This window comes from Gopherus flavomarginatus, chromosome 2, assembly GCF_025201925.1.
Source record: "Gopherus flavomarginatus isolate rGopFla2 chromosome 2, rGopFla2.mat.asm, whole genome shotgun sequence".
Taxonomy (NCBI): domain Eukaryota; kingdom Metazoa; phylum Chordata; order Testudines; family Testudinidae; genus Gopherus; species Gopherus flavomarginatus.
The window spans coordinates 282,811,085-282,830,533 of NC_066618.1; positions in this window are offsets into that span (position 1 = coordinate 282,811,085).

Here is a 19,449-nt window from a genome sequence, read left to right on the forward strand (position 1 = left end):
CATAACCTACCACAGCAGCTACCCTTTACTGGAACAATTGAACTTCTGACCAATGGATGGAGGCTCATGAGTGCAGAAGATAGTGCTTTCATGGGGATTGGTCCTGGTCAATGGGACTCTTTCCCTCAAGAGATAAGAAAGATCACCGGCCTCACCACATGCAGAATTATTGGAAAAACTCATGTCGTTAGTTTGGCTTTCCCTCAAGAAGTTCGTCATAGATACACAGCACGCCCACCTACCCACTCTCTTATACATGCAAACGTAAACAAAACGTCCTAAAAATGAATCAGGCTATTCCTCCTACAGGCTGAGAAAGAAGAAAGAGAGGCAGTTGGTTTTATTTCTATTTTTAAATTACTGGGAGGTGCACTGATGCTTTGGTAATGAGGACCATATAAAGCACCAAGCTAGATAGAGAAGAGGTAGGGGATAATAAATATACTAAGCCTTTACATATTCAAAGCTGTACACACATTAATTAATCATTTCAATACCAAATGGTGTAGATACATATTATCTCCATTTTTACTGGTGGGGAAATTGAGACAGAGAGGCTAAGCTGTTTAGCCTTGAACAAGTTGCAAGGTCAGTGTTAAAATCCGTCATGACTGACTCTGTTCTATACTCATTCCCCTAGACCAGTGTTTCCCAAAGCATGGGACTTCCCCTATGAGGGGAGGGTGCTTGCCAAACAGGCAATTTTGCTCCAGAGTCTGAGTTAGCTTGATTTTCTTTCCTTCCTCCTTTCCTTTCGAGTTAATCTGGACCTATTACAGTTGTGGAGAAAAATGTTAAAAGTATGATCTACATGCAAACAATGCAGATATATGCCCGACTTTGCAGAGAGCCTGAAATAATAGCTCTGAGGTTTCAGCTGCCCCATTCATTTTAATTGGTGCTAACTCAAGTGAAAGCAAATAATCATATAAAGTATGTCAATGTTGTTAACTATTTCACTGATCAGCAAGTAATAAATCAAGAGAGCAACTGTTGTCTTATGAAGAACTACGCCAGCATTTCCCAGAATGTGGGGTGAAAACCAAAGAACAAGTAGGAGGATCTAGAGACCAGAGCACATCAATTAAGATGTGTAGGCCTTTAACAGCAGTTGATGGGGCTGGACTGGGGAAGGAGGCATCATGACTGACCCCATTTTTTCTGGATGGGGGGCTCAGCTTTTAAAGGTTTGGGAAATGTTGTCCTAGTCCAAACCCCCTATGACATGGTTAGAGAAATGAGTTATTGCTACAGTAAAAGGAAGCTAAAAATGTTGCTGTGGATTTATTTGAACGTTTCATGCCAAGTTGCATCTGTCTGAAGATCATCTCTGGAATTTACATATGTTCCCAATACACAAAACACATCACTGATGTTTATTCTTCCTGGTCAGACTATTGTTTAGCTCTGCCTAGAGCAAAGCACTTGACTGCTTTGTACTGAGTCGAAATGTTTAGCAGAGTATGGCCTTTAGGCAGAAAAGTGGAAATCATAAGTTTCTATGTTTTTAAATTGTCTTTCTAAGAACTCACCTGAAGAGCTGGTTTAGTGGGATTAAAAAACAATGAAATAGTTTTGAGCCTCCATAAACTCTCCCGTGCAAATCATTAAAGCCACTAAAGACTGACCATTTCAGCTTAACTCTCAGCAACTCAGTCAGCTTCTGATTTGAGCTTAGCATATCTGTTAACAGACTTTACAACTCCAAAAAACCTCACAGAATGGCCATCCTGTGTCTCTGAACAGGGGACGAAAATAATTTTGTCGTGCAAATCAGAAGGCTCAGTTGAAGTTAGTGCCTGCTTGAATAATTGTCCCATCCCTCAGATCTCTCCCTCTGTGGTTTCTATAGTGCGGCAAAATAACTGCCAGTGCTTCAGAACCACAGCCGGACCTGCATTGAAATTGTAACCTCAAAGTAAGTTCTCAAAGAACAAATTGATCCTCTCCAGCGGTTGGTACCCTACAGGCCCTGTCCACACCAAATTTGTGACTCGGTTCCTTTTAAACTTACTTTAAAACTACCTTTTGCTAATGGGGGGCCAGATTCTCAGCTAATGTAAATTGATGTGTCACTGGAACTACACCAAATTTATACCAACTAAAAGTCCTGCCCTTAGTTTTAATGCTGTGGATGCATTTAAATCAAGCTATAGCTATTAAAAAACAACATGTTAGTACCATTTCAAATATAGGTGGTGTTAATTATTTTTAACTACAGCCCAGCACTGTACTGGGAGCTTTAAAATTCAAATAGAAAGATAGGTTCCTTGTCCAGTGTGGTTGTTAAAAGCACTCGGAACGGAACTAACTCTTCTCCCACTGAAGTCAATATGAATTTTTCTATCATCTTCCAAGGGGGTTGATTAGGGCAACTCTGAGCCCTTCTGAAAATTCCACCCTAGCCTTTAATTTTCAGGGTGATGTGATGAGTGAGATCACAGGCGGTCTGGAGGAGATGGGGTGAGGAAGGATAAGGGTTACAGCAACAGGATCACACAGTTACTCCATTTAGGTATCTGTGCAGTTAGGTGAGTCAATTAAAAAAACAAAAACTTTTAAAAAGTATTATTACTGCTGACTCACTATGTGTGATTACTGGGGGCTGGCATGGGAGGCACTGGTTTAACACTGTCTCACCCCTTCCAGCTCTTCAACAAACCTGGTTTTAGTACAAAGTGAGGCTGGCTCACAGCGAATCAGTACCAAAGCTTGGCATGCAGCCCCAGATCATTGTCTCCTAGTCCTGTACTCTGACCAATGGATATATTTCCCCTCGCCTCTCACCTGGCAAGTTAAGACTACAAAACATTTTTCATTGACTAACTTGTATCTTGTAAACATCAGTTATGATAGCACTTCTATGTACAGATTCTAGATTGCAGAGATCAGTGTGCTCAGATTCCTTTCTAATTCATTGATGTTTTTCCTGGCCTTGTATGTAAAGGAATCTTGCTTCGTGGAATTACATAACATGGATTTGAAGCTGCTGCTTGGATGGAGCAGCATTCACAAAAAGACTTTCAGCTGTACTAAGGCTGTTTTGTATCTCTCAGCTAGCCATTGGAGTTTTCCTCCAGGCCAGAGGAAAATTGGTGTATGGCCATTTCTCAGTTCCTATGCCACCTTCCTTGTGAAATATGGGGCTTTCTTGGATCCAGTAAAGCATGTACACCTGTGGTCTCCAACCTTTTTATGCCCAAGATCAATTTAAGGACAACCCAGGATCTACCCTGCCCCTTGCGCGGGGCTCTGTCCCTTCCCCAAAGCCCCATCCTGCTCACTCCATCTCTCCCTCTCTCCGGCGCTTGCTCTCCCCCACCCTCACTCACTTTCTCCGCGCTGGGGTAGGGTTGGGGTTTGGGAGGGAGTGCAGGCTCTGGCCTGGAGCCAGGGGGTTCGCAGTGTGGGAGGGGGCTCTGGGCTGAGCCTTGGGGAAGTGGTTGGGCTGCAAGAGGGGGTGAGGGGTGCAAGCTCTGGGAGGGAGTTTGGGTGCAGGAGGGGGCTCTGGGCTCGGGTAGAATGTTGGGGTGCAGGAGGGGGTGCATGGTGCTGGCTCTGGGAGGGGGAGCTGGGGTGGAGGTTGAGGTACAGGGAGTTGGCTCTGGGAGGGGGGTCAGGGCTGGGGCTTGGGGTGTAGGAGGGGTACAGGATGCTGGTTCTGGGATGGGGCAGATCTGGGGAAGAGTGTTGGGGTGCAGGAAGGGGTTGAGGGTGCAGGAAAGGATTCAAGGTCTGGCTCCAGGAGGGGGCTGGGAGTTGGGCTGTGGCATCCTGCTGGGCAGCTCTGGTGGCTGCCAGTTGGTGGCATAGCGTGGCCGCCACTAAGGCAGACTCCTTGCCTACCCCAGCCCCACGATGCTCCCAGAAGGGGCCATTGGGTCCCTGCGGCTCCTTGGGGAGGGGACATGTGGCTCCATGTGCTGCCACTCTCTGCAAGCACTGGTCCCGCAGCTCCCATTGGCTACAGGTCCCCATTGCCAGCCAACGGGAGCTGCAGTGGTGGTGCTTTCAGGCAGGAGCAGCGAGCAGAGGGAGACTCCTACCCCCAAGCCTCTGGGGCTACAGGGCCGTGCTGGCCACTTCTGGGAGCTGTGTGGGACTGGGGCAGGCTGGAGCCTGTCTTAGCGGCAGCCCCACTGTGCTGCCAGAGATTGCGATTGTTGGGGACATCCTCTAGGTGACCACCGATCCGCACAAACCACACCTATATTCATAATGGTGTGGTCCAAAACCTCAAATGTGAACATACCTGAATCTGGAGTGTTTGGAATCCAGATCCAAATTTCGTGCCTGGAGAAATATTTCCGATGATGATGTTATATTTTTTCCTTTTGATTAAAAGCCAGTTTGTTTCAACACTCATTTACCAGTTACTTGTGCGGAGCTCCCACTTTGCCACTTTAAGTTCTTTAATAACAAAAGGGACTTACAGATATGGTGGGCTTGGAGCTCCTCAATGTAATCAAACCCTTCCTTTCCAGATACATTGTCTAGCCCAGGGGTCGGCAACCTTTCAGACATGGTGTGCCAAGTCTTCATTTATTCACTCTCATTTAAGGTTTCACGTGCTAGTAATACATGTTAACATTTTTAGCATGTCTTTCTATAAGTCTATAATATATAACTAAACTATTGTTTTATGTAAGGTAAATATGGTTTTGAAAATATTTGAGAAGCTTAATTTAAAATTAAATTGAAATGCAGAGCCCCCTGAACTGGGGGCCAGGACCCAGGCAGTGTGAGTGCCACTGGAAATCAGCTCGCGTGCCGCCTTCGGCACGCGTGCCATAGGTTGCCTACCCCTGGTCTAGCCTATTAATGGGGAATGAGCTTTCCCCTTTCTGAGCTTTCAAACTGGTAGGCTGAGAACAATGATGGGAATTTTTCTTTCCGCTGGGGCTTGAACATCTCACACATGAATGACTGTTTTGAACACAGCCTGAAGCTTTAGTTACTCATTGCAAACAAATCTGTTTTCCCCCCACACACACAAGTACAAGTGTGTAATGGGTATTTCACTGCACTCTCTCTCACACACAGAGATCTGCCTTATGTGGGTGAGGTTATAGCGCAGTATGTTTTTCTAACCTTTTGTCCCATCCAAAAGCAGATGAGTAACATTTCCATTCTTCACAGTGTGTGGGGGTAGTGGGCAAAGTGCTGCCTAGCAGGCAGGTCGGAGCCTGGGATAGTGAAGGACTTTGAAGTCTAATTGCTTGTTTCCTTTTTGACTGAGGGTACGTCCACACATCAACTGCTACAGCAGCAATGGTTCTCCTGTCAGCGTAGATAAACCCCCTTCCGGAGAGGAATAGCTAGATCAGTGGAAGAATTCTTCTGTTGACCTAGCAGTGTCTATACCGGGGGTTAGGTCAGCATAGCTCGGTCTTTCAGGGGTGTGGATTCTTCACATCCCTTTGCCAAGGTGAGTTTCCAGTGTAGACTAGCCCTTAAAAAGAGAAATTTTGTTTGAGCTTAAGTTGAAGAATATTGAGAATATCAGTCTTGTAGGATGAGCTGCTAACATGCACAATTACCAGGTATTTCTGGAGACACGGGCTACGATTTTCAAGGCATCTGACTCCTTTATTAGGCAGCTAAATCATTGGTCTGATTTTTCAAAAGTGCTGATCATCCAGCAGCTCACGGTTTACATGTATGGATCAGGAGCTTATTTTAAACAGTCATTTTTGAAAAATTTACCCTAGAAATAAAACAACTGTCCTCTTGACAGACAGCTGTCAGTAAGCTTCACATCTCCTCCGAACAGTGCTGGGCACTAGTGGTTCTACTAGCTACGTATCTGGAGGAACCGAAGAGGTCACATAAAAGAATGCAAGGGACTGTCTGGTCTTGTGTGGTGATTGATATTGGTTTTGCTTTCTTTTTCCGTTCATTTTTGAGTGCCATTTCCTTTCTTTAGCAAGGTGCTTATAAGCATGGAGGCTTCTCCTCTGCTGATCAGGGTAAATGAGTATCAAGGATAGGACTGTGTAATGAAGTAACATAAGGACTGTGTAAATAAGGGGTCCATTCTACATTATGCTGTTGAAGAGTAAATGCATTGCAGATATGGGGTTAGAATCTAAGTAGGGCTGCATATTTCTAATCGCTAGTAAATTAGAAATATCAAAATGCTCAGTAGTCTCATGACTTTATGAAGAAGTCTGCTGAAGGTTTGTGGGACTTTGGTTGATTCAGTTAAACAAATTCAGTTGACTGTCTATAGTTTGCCAAAAGATTTCCTGATGTTACAAAATTTGAAAATGCTATGATGGCCTTTGAATTGTCTGAAAATGTATGGAAGCTTCTCAACAGGCCTGGCTGAGTTTTATACTGCACTGGAACTAGCAGGGCAAGGACTCTATCCCGTTCCACTCCAGTGTACATACAACCCTCTACAAGCACCCACCAACCATTCATGCACCCAATCACGCTCTCGATGTCATACACCATGCTTGGGCTCTATGGAGCTTAGAAATCACTAGACTCACTGAGATAATGACTTCCCATCTCCCTGTTTCCACCTTTCCAGCCCACCAGCACCATACACAGATCCCTAACCCCCACACCATGCCACAACCTTCCCAACACACAGAGTGAAATATGTGAGTGAATGTACTTAGTGGTCAGAGACTTTGGAGGATCATACTAGAAAGTTAGGGTAGAAGCCTTTTAAAGAGTCCTCTCCCTGGGGTTTGTTCCATAGACTTGTTAAAATGTCAGCTCCACTTTCCGTTTACCATCAGCTTGTTTTTAATTTAAATCTAATAGTTTATTAACAACTTTCCAAGATGTGCTAAAATCAACAGGGGATCTGCTTTTTACTGGGGCACAAACCATCCTGTCTGACCTGTTACAACTAACTATAAGATAGTTACCAGAGTGATGGGAGTGACATAAGAACCTGATTAGAAAAGCATTGCCAATGTCTATCTGCATGCTGTCCACACAGCCAGTGAGCCAGCTCTGTTCTGCTACTGTGAGTATTTTAAATTGTATAGCCAGCCTGCTCAGTCTTGTGGCTTCAGACATCTTGAATGCTATTTACTTGACCTGATCAAATTAAGATTTTGCTGCAATGGGGTTCCAGGCATACTGCCAAAATATACAGGGCCTGATTCTCTTCTCAATTGCACCAGTATAATTCACAATTTAAGTGAAAGCAAAATGAGGTTTAGGAGTGAACTATATCTTATTTAATCATTGACCCTCTGTGACAGTCTGGATCCTTACATTCATGCTTTTTACAAGACTATGATAATTTTTTTAAAAGTATGCCTTGTGAGGTGGTATTTGGAAACTCATAATTTGCTGATCGTTATCGTCCTCGTAAAATATGTGTGGCAACATTGTATGTAAAGTTATAAAATTCTATTGTATCACATTGCTGAGACATTCCAGGTTTAGAAAAGCAGGCACAAACGAGTTCCTCAGAGGCAAAAGGCAGACTGACACCTCATCCAGGTGCCAACAAAATCAAATGGACTCTCACCTGGTTAAGCAGCCATTTTTTGGCAGGAAAAAGCATGAGAGTGAGAAATGTACATTTTGGCAAAGAAAGAGCTGTAGATTCCTGTCCCCACAGATTTGCTGTATCCTTAACTTCAGTTAGAGATGATTTTCAAAGAAAAAGAGAACTATAATACCGGGGAACAGATGCCCCAAAATATTTCTCCCTTCATCTCTACTCACGGCATTGACAATGCTTGAAGGACAAAGGAAGCATCACTGTACTGGGGAGGATCCTGGCAGAAAGGAATTTGGCCTGTAAGACTCCTAGAACATATGATGAGAGACACCTTCGCTTTGAAATCAACTAACTAGTTAGGTGTTAGTTGCATTTACCTTTTATTTCTTTGTAACCAGTTCTGACTTTTATGGCTCACTACTTCTAATCATTTAAAATTGATCTTTCTATATTAATAAACTTGTTTAATTGTTTTATCTAAACCTGTGTGCTTGGACTGATGTGTTTGACAAACTCCATTTGAGATAACAGGATTTGTGCATATAATTCTTTATTAATAAAATTATGGCCTTTATATGAGGTTGTGTTGTCAAGGAGAGGTCTGAGCAGAATAAGATGCACACTTCTGGGGGAAGTTTGGCACTGGAATTTGCTGGTGTTGCTCTGCAGTGTAATATAAGTGGCTGGCAATAGTACTCATATAGTATACCTGAGAGTAATTTACATGCTGGAAGCTGTGCGTGAGCAGACTAGGAGTGGTTATTTTCACGGTGAAGCAATGGAAAAGGCACCCCAGGTTGGAGAACTGAGGAGGCATAGCTGCTCAACAATCCAGATTGCACCCTGGGGAATGTCACCCCCCCATCTACTTTATACAATATACATGGTGTTAGAGAGAGATGAGGGCAGAGTTAAGGTTGTTTTTAGTGGGGAGTACCTAGGATACTAGCAGACCAGGTGCCAGGTCATGCCAAGATCTATATGTCTCAACTGAACACTGACAAATATAAAGCTGAAATCAGTCTGGCAAACCTGTGTGTTAGTATTGTTAAAATAGGTATTAGGTTTAGATTTATTGAATGTTTGTGAGTTGCTGCATGTACTCATATCTCTTATAACATCTGTATCCCCTAGTGTGAGGTAATATTTGAGCATTTGTATTATAAGCATCTGTGATTGTGTAAATCACCAGAGGAGAGACATTAAATAGTGTGATGTGGTGGGCTCCAACAGAAGGTGGTATGTTCTGGCCAACAAGGAAAGCCCATCGACACCAAACTATTGTGGAATATTAGAGGACAAAAGACATTTGGTGTTTTGGCCCTCCTCTCCCCCCTCTGTGAAGATGAGTCATGTGAGTGAATTGCTCCCGTAAGCTAAGTTTACATATTTATCACTTTAATGTCAATGTAATGTTTATTTTGGGGGGATGGGTGGGATAGTAGTACTTTGAGTTAATATTGTGCCTTTCATTTGAGCCTCTCAGTGATCATGTAGACCAGCATCATGCAGAGAGGTGTTATGGGATAACTTCAGTATTGCCAGCCTCAAGAGATCAAAAATCAGGAGTCTATCTCCCCCCACCCAGAGAAAAAAATAATTAGATTGGTCCCCCCCAAAATGAGATGTTTTTAAAAATCAAATATTGTTCTTAGTACATTTGTTGACCTTAACCCTCCTCTATTTCTCTGCCCTGTGTGTGACAATGTCAGGTTAAAAAGTCAACCTTTAATACAGACACAAATGTGCATCTCTCCCTGGCTGCTCGGAGGGAGACTCCACTTATCCTCTCCTCACCAATGAGATAGGGGAACTGCCATTCATCTCCTGTTACGGTTTTGTCCCAGCAGCATCACTTCTCTGCATCCAGCTGCCTTGGGACTTCTCTACCTGGGACCCAGCAGTACCACTTCCCTGAATTTCCCCCCTCTCTTGCATCCTGCTGCCCCAGGATCCTCTCTCTGCTGTGGGGCCCTACGTACAAGCAGGACTCAGGGTCAGGGCAGGGTTGGGTTCTCAGCCTGAGGCACTTGCACACAGTTCTGCCCAGCTCTGAAAATGGAGGGTTAGGATCCTGTGATTCTGACAGCTCCTACTGCAGATGCCCAAATTCCATGACTTGCCATCAGTTTGCAAGTTGGTGACACTGCCTTCCGCTGGCTGCTGGGAGAGGACTCCCCTGCCCCACCACTGCCTCCAGGTTGGGGGAGCTGCCATCTGATCCCTCCATCTCTCACCCCATCACTGTCCTCTTCCCCCCCTCAGCCTCCCTCCTGCCCCCATATCCCATTTCTCCTCTCCCCCTGCAACCCATAAATCTGCCTCCTGCTCCAGCCTTACCTCAGCACCCTGCTGTTCCTCACTCCCCCATCCACCATTCACAGTGTCTCTGCTGCTCCTCTTAGTCCCATGTCCTCTCTAACCCCCTGAACCATAACATGGCAGCCATTTTGCCTGTGGGGGCCTTCAATCTCCTTTATAACAGTGGGAGAGGGAGCCAGACTTGTTAAGGGAAGCCTGACTCCCACACGCAGAGCAGGAAATGATGGCCATTTTGCTGGCTTCTGCCTCACTTACAGTAAGAGGTGACGGGGCCATTTTGAATTAGGGAAAACTTGCACTTTTTAAACACCCCCCGCCTCAATTACTACAGTCACAATGAAACTGAGAGAGTTGGCAATACTCTAACTTGCCCCCATGAGAAGTTTCTTCCTGACCTCCAATAATTAAAACTGGCCAGGTCACACACTAACCCAGTGGCAGAGTCTGTAATAACCCACCTACTTTCCTGATGCTGAGCCTCTTTCTTTAACCATTAGGAGTATTCCTTGATAACGAGTGTGGCATGGAAATACATTTTAATACTGTAACTGACCTGATTTGGTGAAGAATTTCACTGTTACTGACAAAGCATTAGTTACCCTGCCAGCCAGCCAGGCACACCTCCCTTCACGTATGATTCCAATGAGGGCTTCATTGTGAACATATCAGTGTTTAGCCTTATCTTAGACAAGCTTATCGTACAGCATCAGTCATTGCTTTAAGTGCAAAGACTCTGAAAGCCCCCTCCCCCACCCCCAACTGTTGTCAGTGGTTGTGGTAAAAGATTTCCCTTCAGTTCTTGTTCCATGTTGCTGAAAATAAAACCAGATTCTTATAAGTCTATCTCAGTCAATGTTTATTTATAACTGCACAAGAATAGCCTCTCCTGGCTACAAACGATATAGTACTGTATATTGGCTATGCTTTGATGAATTTTCTGCTATAGTGGAAGGCTATTTGAACCCTGGGTCCTCACTGACCAAGGATAAACACTGTGAGTGGGGTCTGGTGAGGGAACAGAAAGGGGCACAGTAACTCAAGAACATGAGGCAAAGGGCACTGCCCCACACACTCTGGGGTGGATTTCCTGCTCACAGTTTTATGTTTATGAATCCTACTTGCAGCATTTTTTCTCTTCTTTCATTAAAAGTTTATTTTCTACACTAAGATTCTGTGCTTGTGATTGGGGAAGTATTAACTCCCAGAGGGGCCTAGGGTAGTGTATAATTTTCACAGGTTACTGGATGGGGGCTCGAGCTGGTTCTGTGTTGTTGGGAGGAACCCCTAGATATTGAACCTGGCCCTGGTTGTTGCTGGCTCCACCTGGCAGAAGAATTGAAGCCCCAGTTTTCTCCTAGCAGACCCTGGAACCCTCCAAACAAACTAATCATCACAATAAGACACTGCCTTAGTTCCAAAATTGGCCAAAGTCAGGGAAGAGGTAAAGTGTTTTTTTAATTTTGTCCTTATGCTGGATGAGAATGAGGTGTGTGTGGGGGGAATGTTTTCCTAGTGCTGTTTTCATATCTTTCTTCTGTGAAGCATCACTTGGAACTGTAGCTTGCAACTGTTGAAAAACAGGCTGGCATTATCAAGAAAATGTCACCCCAGTTGCTTGATCAAATTTCCAAGCAAACACATTGTCTGAATTTTCTGACCAGCTCTAACAGGGGCACTTTTGTTTGACCTTCCCTGCGCCATTTCATTGAGTCTAAATATTCAGATGTATTTGACAATTTTGAGTATGCATTGTGGTCCATTTGGATATTCCTTTTAGATTGTGCTATCAGATTACCCTTGAGGCACCCTTTGTTCTGTGCCTACAGAAAAAAAGGAAGGGTTGGCTATTAAGCATTAAAGGGCTTTGCACATTAGTCACCTTTTTTCACTTCTGCAGATCCTCTAGATCTGTACTCTGACCACAGTGAGTAGAGGAAACTGTTAACTTTTTGAGTGTGTTGGGTTTTCCTGTTCTAAGCAGGTCTAAAACTCATTAGCTTGTGAAGAAATAAAACCACAATAGTAAGAACTAGTAATTCATTACACTGGAAAATAAGTATTGCCTCTTACAGATTGGCTCAAAGAAGGTGTTGTGCTTTTTTTTTCTTTCTTTTTTTAGTACTACGTGATTATGTGATTGCTCTCAAGATCAGGTCACTTGTACTCACAAAGGTCTTCTTAGTACAACGTACTTCCACTTTCATACATCACAGAGATCTTAAATTTAGCAAAAATAAGGATAGAACTTGTTTGAAACTTTATAATGGGACAAGAGATAGCAAGAGGGGTCTAACGAATTTTTGATAGTAATATGCTGTAGATCCAGATTAACTTTCTTTTCAGTTTTTCTATTATGTTTAGCCTGTCCTGCCTGGAAATTGCAATTGCTTTTGTTAAACTGATGTAAGATTTATTAGTGAGACAAGGTGGGTGAAGTAACATCTTTTATTGGACCAACTTCTGTTGGTGAAAGAGACAAGCTTTTGAGCTACACAGAGCCCTTTTTCAGGTCACAGTTCTGTGTAGCTTGAAAGCTTGTCTCATTTACCAACAGAAAATTGTTCCAACAAAAGATTATCTCACCCACCCTGTCTCGCTAATATCCTGGGACCAACACAGCTACAACAAGACTGACTCAAGGTTTGTTTGGTTTCTGGGAAGGTTCTGTAAGTGGTACAGCAGTGGGCCTTGATGTGCCTTGTAGAGCCAGAGCCAAGCAAAATATTCACAATGGAGGTCAAAACTATGCAACTTTTACCTGGCTTCCATTTTATGATCCAGATATTTGACTCAAAGCTGAACTGATTTGCTTGTTTTGCTGCAAAACAAGGTGACACTCATGTTTTTGCAATTAAACCATCTTTGATGCAAAACGTGGTGATTTGACTGCATTTCACACTCAGAGTTGGGAACTGCCTGCAAACCCATGTGGCTTTAAATCAAAGAAAATGTTCTTGCAAACTACTGTAATGTAAAACCTTCAGTTTTCATAGATTTTGAATTAGTGTGTTCTTCCAGCAACAATAAAATCAGGACACCTCCCCCAGCCCACTCTGCTTTCTCTAGCGGTGGTCATACAGTGCCATAAAAGGCCAGGTTATGATGACCTCTAATCACCTCTTCACTGATGTCTAATGTGCTAAAAAATTGGAGTGGGCTAAATCACATTTCAGAGGCATGTTTTCTCTCCTCCTGCATCTATTCAATTTGGTTAACATTGCTTTGTTTATATTAATCACTAAGAAAATGGAGAGATCCTACAACATTATAAATATCCCAAGTGAAGATTTTGGTTTCCATTAACTACACTATAGGCCTGTCTGCTTTCCATTTCACACCTTCATAAAGCAAGTGATTTGGCTGATCAGGTGATGTCAGATTTGCTTTGCAAGAGCTTCATTTGTATGAGTAAAATATGTGCTGTGATGCAAAAATCTAAGGGAGAAGAAGTCTGAAAGCTTTGGTGCAAAAGGCTGAAAAGTCAAAGTGAAGATACTGAGACAATGAGCTATATATAGGATGTGATTGTAACTAACAGATTTAACCCCACAGCAAATATAACACCCACACAAACGGGGTAGTGCTAATGCTTTTAGGCATGTGATTTTTAATTAACTGCATACAAACAACTTGCAGGGTGTTGACAGGTTCTAATATAGCCTCAGACCATGCATCAGTTCCTCAGCACTGGTGACTCTACCTCCACCTAACCTAAGGCCAAATTGTGATCCAGGGAGTAGGGGAGTGTAATGCACCCCTGAACCTCTTAGAGTCGATCTTTTCTGTGCTGTTAACCCAGGTGGTTGGCACCCATGTTAGTTGAGCCTGGGTGCGAATGTCCCCACAGCAAAGCCCTATCCACGTTACAATGTCCTCACTGTGTCGGCATTCACCCATAATGTGTCTGAGGGCATATCCTGTGGTTCTTTGTTCTGAGACGCTCTAGGATTCTTTCTCTGTCAGTTGTGGATGAATTTGTCTGTCCTTCAGAAGGGATTGTGGGAAAGGCACTGGAAGTCTATCAGCAGCCGAGTGACTTTTTTTTTAAACCTGCATCTGCACTGCAGAGTGGCTGTTTTCTAGCCAAAATTAAATTGTAGCTGGGGCTCTAACCTCTACGCTGAGACATGTCAGCTAGCCCATATTTAAAGTATCTGCAAAGCTGGGTCAAAGGTTTTTCTCTGTGTAGATTGTTGAAGAATGGGGGGTGGGTGTTGGACTGAACCAGGGTAAAAGTCCGGTTACCTGTGCAGTGAAGAGATACCCCTACACAACAGGGCTTCCAATTTTGGTTGGACATATTCCTGGAGGTTTCATCACAACAGAATTTTTAATTAAAGATTTAATCTTTAATTCCTGGAGATTTCAGTGCTATCCTGGAGGGTTGGCAACCCTATTCCATCTGTTACTCGTACTGTGAATAGTTGTGCTGGGATGGAGAGCAATCTCTGCTTGGTTGCTACTTCCCTCCCTCTTACACGGGAGGGTGCGATGAGGAAGGGCAAGCAATGGGTGAAGTCTTCACTCCCTTCTCCTTTAACACTATGGTGCACTGGGGGATATTTGCTGAGCCAGGTGTGGGTCAAGCACAGAATACTACTTCCTCCCGCCTAGAGAAAAGGGATTGTGAGTCTTGAAATCACAATCTTCTTCTTGGTCTGTTCCTGGGACAGCACAACGCTGCGTGGGGGTCATGTCAAAGCCAGAATTTAGCCCCGTGTTATCAGAAGATGTAACCCATGCCTGTTTGTTTGAGCTGCTCTGTCCCCCTATGTGGCACCTAGCCCAGCTAGAGATCGATGAGTCTGCTACAGCCATAGCTAAGAATCATGTGGCTTTTAGTTCATACAGTAGAGGCTCATACCCTAAGCATTAGTAGTCCCACATTTGATCCCGCCAGCTGGGGTTTGTCAGCGTTATAAAGGCCCATCTGAAGGAGCAGCTATACAGGTAATTATATCCTAAAGCCTTCATTTCACAAGCTAGTGGTGACACACTCATGTTTCAGTAACACAGCATTTCATTACGTTCCCAACATTGTGCCTTATTTTGAGCAATCTATAACAGTGAAATTAAATGTTGCCATTGTAACCTACAGTCTGAACAAGAGCTGTTACATGAAGCACTGAGAAATAAAAACTGATGGCTTAATCTCTCAACCCCTTTTCAGACAAGGTCATCCTTCCCCATACTACTTGTTCACTGGGCTACTCATCCGTTGAGGTATGTGAAACATACATTAGTGAGGCCTTGTCTCGACCATGATTTGTGGTCAAATTATAGTTCAGTTTTTCTCTCTAGCTCAGCCCTAACTAATCCTGTATTGATATTTTTAAGTCCCTCCTTTTTTTTTATTGGTAGTGTTTTAAATCATTCCAAATAACCCAGGAGGAGGATTAGTTTGCTTAGCATATCAAAGAAAAAATTATGAAGGAACTTAGGCGATGTCTACACTTACAAGTTTACGGCAGCACGGCACTCACATAGCTGTGTTATGCTGATGGGAGAGAGCTTTTCTGTCGACATAATAAAACCAGCTCAATGAGCGGCAGCAGCTATGCACATGAGCACTTATGCTGGCAACACTTATTTCACTCGGGGCGGGTGGTGGTTTTTCCCCATGCCCCTGCGCAACAAAAGTTTTGCCAACATAAGTGCTTTTGTAGATGTGGCCTAATTTTATAAAAACCCATGTAACCTCCTCATCTCCTCAGTGTGGCGATCTGTCCCCTCTAGTGGCATCGAGATCACGTAGAGATTAATGAGTCTGCTACTGCCTTAGCTAAGGCCCGTGTGGCTTTTAGCTCATGCAGTAGAGGCTCATCCATTTAGCTCCAGAGGTCCCGGGTTTGCTAACGACCAGGGTCTGTCGGTGTTACACCTACACAAAGAAAATTTCTGATATTGGGGAATAACAAGACCCAATAGCTGAAAGTTAAAGCTAGACAAATTCAAACTTTAAATATGATTCATATTTTTAAAAGTGAAAATATTTAACCACTGGAATAGATAACCAAGGACTGTGGTGGATTCTCCGTCACTTGAAATCTTTAAGTCAGGGCTGGATATCTTTCTAAAAGATATGGTCCAGCTGAACAAGAAGGTATCAGGAGTTGCAGGAATTACTAAATGAAATTCTATGGGTTGCATTACACAGCAGGTCTGACTAGAAGTGCTCCCTTCTAGCCTTAAACTCTAAGAGAGTGAGGACTACCCTCAGTTTGAGTTTGTGGGAATAAAACGTTGGACAGTCAACTAAAGCCTAAGAAACATTAGCTATGAAGAGGGGGACAGGCTGAAAAACTATAGATTTCCCCCAAGTTGAACATGAAGTTACTAGGAGATGCAGATGCATCTCAGCATGTCAGAACTCTTCAGCCCAACCCACCATAGCATTTCCTGTTCCTCTATTTCAATTCAAATGTAACTTTCACTAATTTACATTTTCCCCTTAGCGGTTTTTTTCTGCTCTAGGATGGGGAGGGAAAGGAGGTTCCTGAGTGGCAGAGATAACGGTTCTGGATCTTATTTCACTTACACCAGTTTCACACACGTGTGTAACTCCATCCATTCGCTTCAAAGGAGTTCTCTGACTCACACCAATGTAGATGACAGACTTAGGCCTGTACACTTAATCTGGTCAAATGGAACTGTGGCCCACAAAAGGTAGGGAGCCATTAATCTAAACAGTATATCAGTGAAGACTCAGCTGTCTGCTGTAGTTTGTTTCATTGTTGTTGAGCTATTACTCCGGGAAAAAACCTCTGTCACAGCCTTAAAGCTGGTCAAAATAATTTTCACTTTCCTGGGTCTTATTCTGCAATGTTTAATAACAGCAGCCAACAACTCAAGAAGCACAATAAATGTCCAATATTTGCCTTGATACTATCCTAATGTCAATGGCGGAGTGATACTGCACATCACAACAAGCACGTTCAAGACCAGCACAGGGACAGGTTCAAAGGCTGGCACCAAAGAAAGCTAGTGCTAGAAGATTACAATAGCATAGGCTAACTCTGTCTTCTCCCTCCCCCTTCATCCAACCTATTATGAGCTGCAAGACTGTTGCAGAGATAATGAGAACTAAAGAATTTACAGCTGCTGTTACATTGGGAGACACTGAGTGTTATTAATGGTACCACTTGTGCCCATCTAATTCCAGATAAAACAATCCCCTGCACATCTGCAGAATAAAGAATCTGATGGTGAGTCAGAGACAGGACGAAAGTAAGTTGTGACTGTTAGTCAAGCACTGAGCCTTATTGTGTAGGACGACTCATATCTCTCTCTCTGTGAGTGATCCCTGGCATAAATCTGTCCATTGACTGGTTATCTAGCAAACACAAAACCAGTCCACACTAGATACATGCAGCTGCCTTTATGCCACTGCGGAGACACATCACACAACAGTATGAGATACATCACACAACAGTTATTTATATTGAGTGGGAAGGAGGAAGAACAAATCTCCCTTCATTTATTTTCTTTCTTTTGTCTTTTCCTTTTCCCTTGATATAGCAGTGCTGACATACTTCTCCATCAAATCCCAGCTCTTCAGCCTAAAGGATCAGGCAGCCACATAACCCAGATGCACTGAAAGGAGTATCCACAAATAGTGAAATATACAAGGTGTTAGGCATGATGTTGATATTGGGCAAGTGACAAATGGAGCTATGCCAATTTACACCAGCGCTGTATATGGCCCTCTGATTATACGTCAGCCAACGAATCAAATGCAAGGCTACATACATCATATTTGTTATCCACACAACAACCCTGTGGTAGTGGATGTAAGACTTGGGATCTTTTCACTCACAAAATACATGCAGACAAAACAGACATGAGAGAGAAGAGACTTTCCATTAGTAGGTCTGGCATTAGAGCTTATATGTTGGTGGTCCAGCCACTAGGGGGTAACATGATCACTTGAGCATGCCTTGATATTTCACTGGCATTGGTTACAGCAACATCCTATAGCTGCATTTACCTTGGGCCTGTCTTTCCTTGCTGTGGTTTCATGTAGCCGGGCCAGGGATTTCAGCTTATCTGTCTCTTAAAGAACCACTGCATCCCAAAAGAAGCCACCATCTCACATTGCATCACAATATCATTAACATTACTACCCTGCTTATCACACAGTCCACACTCATCCCCTCCCCTTTCAGACAGCCGTGTCTTTAGACTGCTTGAGGTGGCAGTGGTCACTTGACCGGGGGCGGCGATCCCTCGAGGTTGAAGACAATCTCTTTCACAGGTTTTATTTTTCATGGGTCCTTTGGTAACTGAGGACCACATCTCTTGATGTTTATCTTGTGGGTGTCTTTAAAGCATTTATTTTGGCCTCCTCGTTTCCTCGCTTTTGTTTTGGTAAGTGTATATCAAGCACGTGCACACAGTGCTAGGTGACCAGATAGCAAGAGTAAAAAATCAGGACAGGGGGTGGGGGTAATAGGTGTCTATATAAGAAAAAAAACCCAAAATTGGGACTGTCCCTATAAAATCGGGACATCTGGTCACCTTGCACAGTGCCCGCTCCACCTTAGCTGGTTTTGGATAATCAGTAGACCCAAACTGACCAACAAGTGCTGACTCAGCACTTTGCTTATGCACTGTGCTGCAGGGCCGCCCAGAGGATTCTGGGGGCCTGGGGTCTTCAGCGGTGGGGGGACCCCGCTTCGGCAGCAATTCAGCAGCTGGGGGTCTTTCTGCTCCGGGACCCGCCTAAGTGCCCCTAAGGGTATGTCTACACTACGGGATTATTCCGATTTTACATAAACTGGTTTTGTAAAATAGATTGTATAAAGTCGAGTGCACGCGGCCACACTAAGCACATTAATTCGGCGGCGTGCGTCCATGTACCGAGGCTAGCGTCGATTTCCAGAGTGTTGCACTGTGGGTAGCTATCCCATAGCTATCCCATAGTTCCCTCAATCTCTCTCGCCCCTTGAAATTCTGGGTTGAGATCCCAGTGCCTGATGGGGCAAAAAGCATTGTCACGGGTGGTTCTGGGTACAGCCTCACCCCTCCCTCCGTGAAAGCAGCAGACAACCGTTTTGTGCCTTTTTTCCTGGCTGAACTGTGCAAACACCATAGCACAGCAAGCATGGACCCTGCTCAGCTTAAGACCACAATCGTGGACGTTGTAAACACCTCGCGCATTCTCGTGCAGTTTATGCTGCACCAGGACCTGCAAAGCCAGGCAAGGAGGAGGAGGCGGCTACGGCAGTGCGGCGACGAGAGTGATGAAGACATGGACACAGAATTCTCTCAAACCACTGGCCCCTGCGCTTTGGAGATCCTGCTGGTAATGGGACAGGTTCTAGCCATTGAACGCCAATTTTGGGCCCGGGAAACAAGCACAGACTGGTGGGACCACATAGTTTTGCAGGTTTGGGATGATTCGCAGTGGCTGCGAAACTTTCACATGCATAAGGGCACTTTCATGGAACTTTGTGGCTTGATTTCCCGTGCCCTGAAACACCATAATATCAAGATGAGAGCAGCCCTCCCAGTTGAGAAGCGAGTGGCAATAGCTCTCTGGAAGCTTGCAACGCCAGACAGCTACCGGTCAGTCGGGAATCAAATTGGAGTGGGCAAATCTACTGTGGGGGCTGCTGTGATGCAAATAGCCAAAGCAATCATTAAGCTGCTGC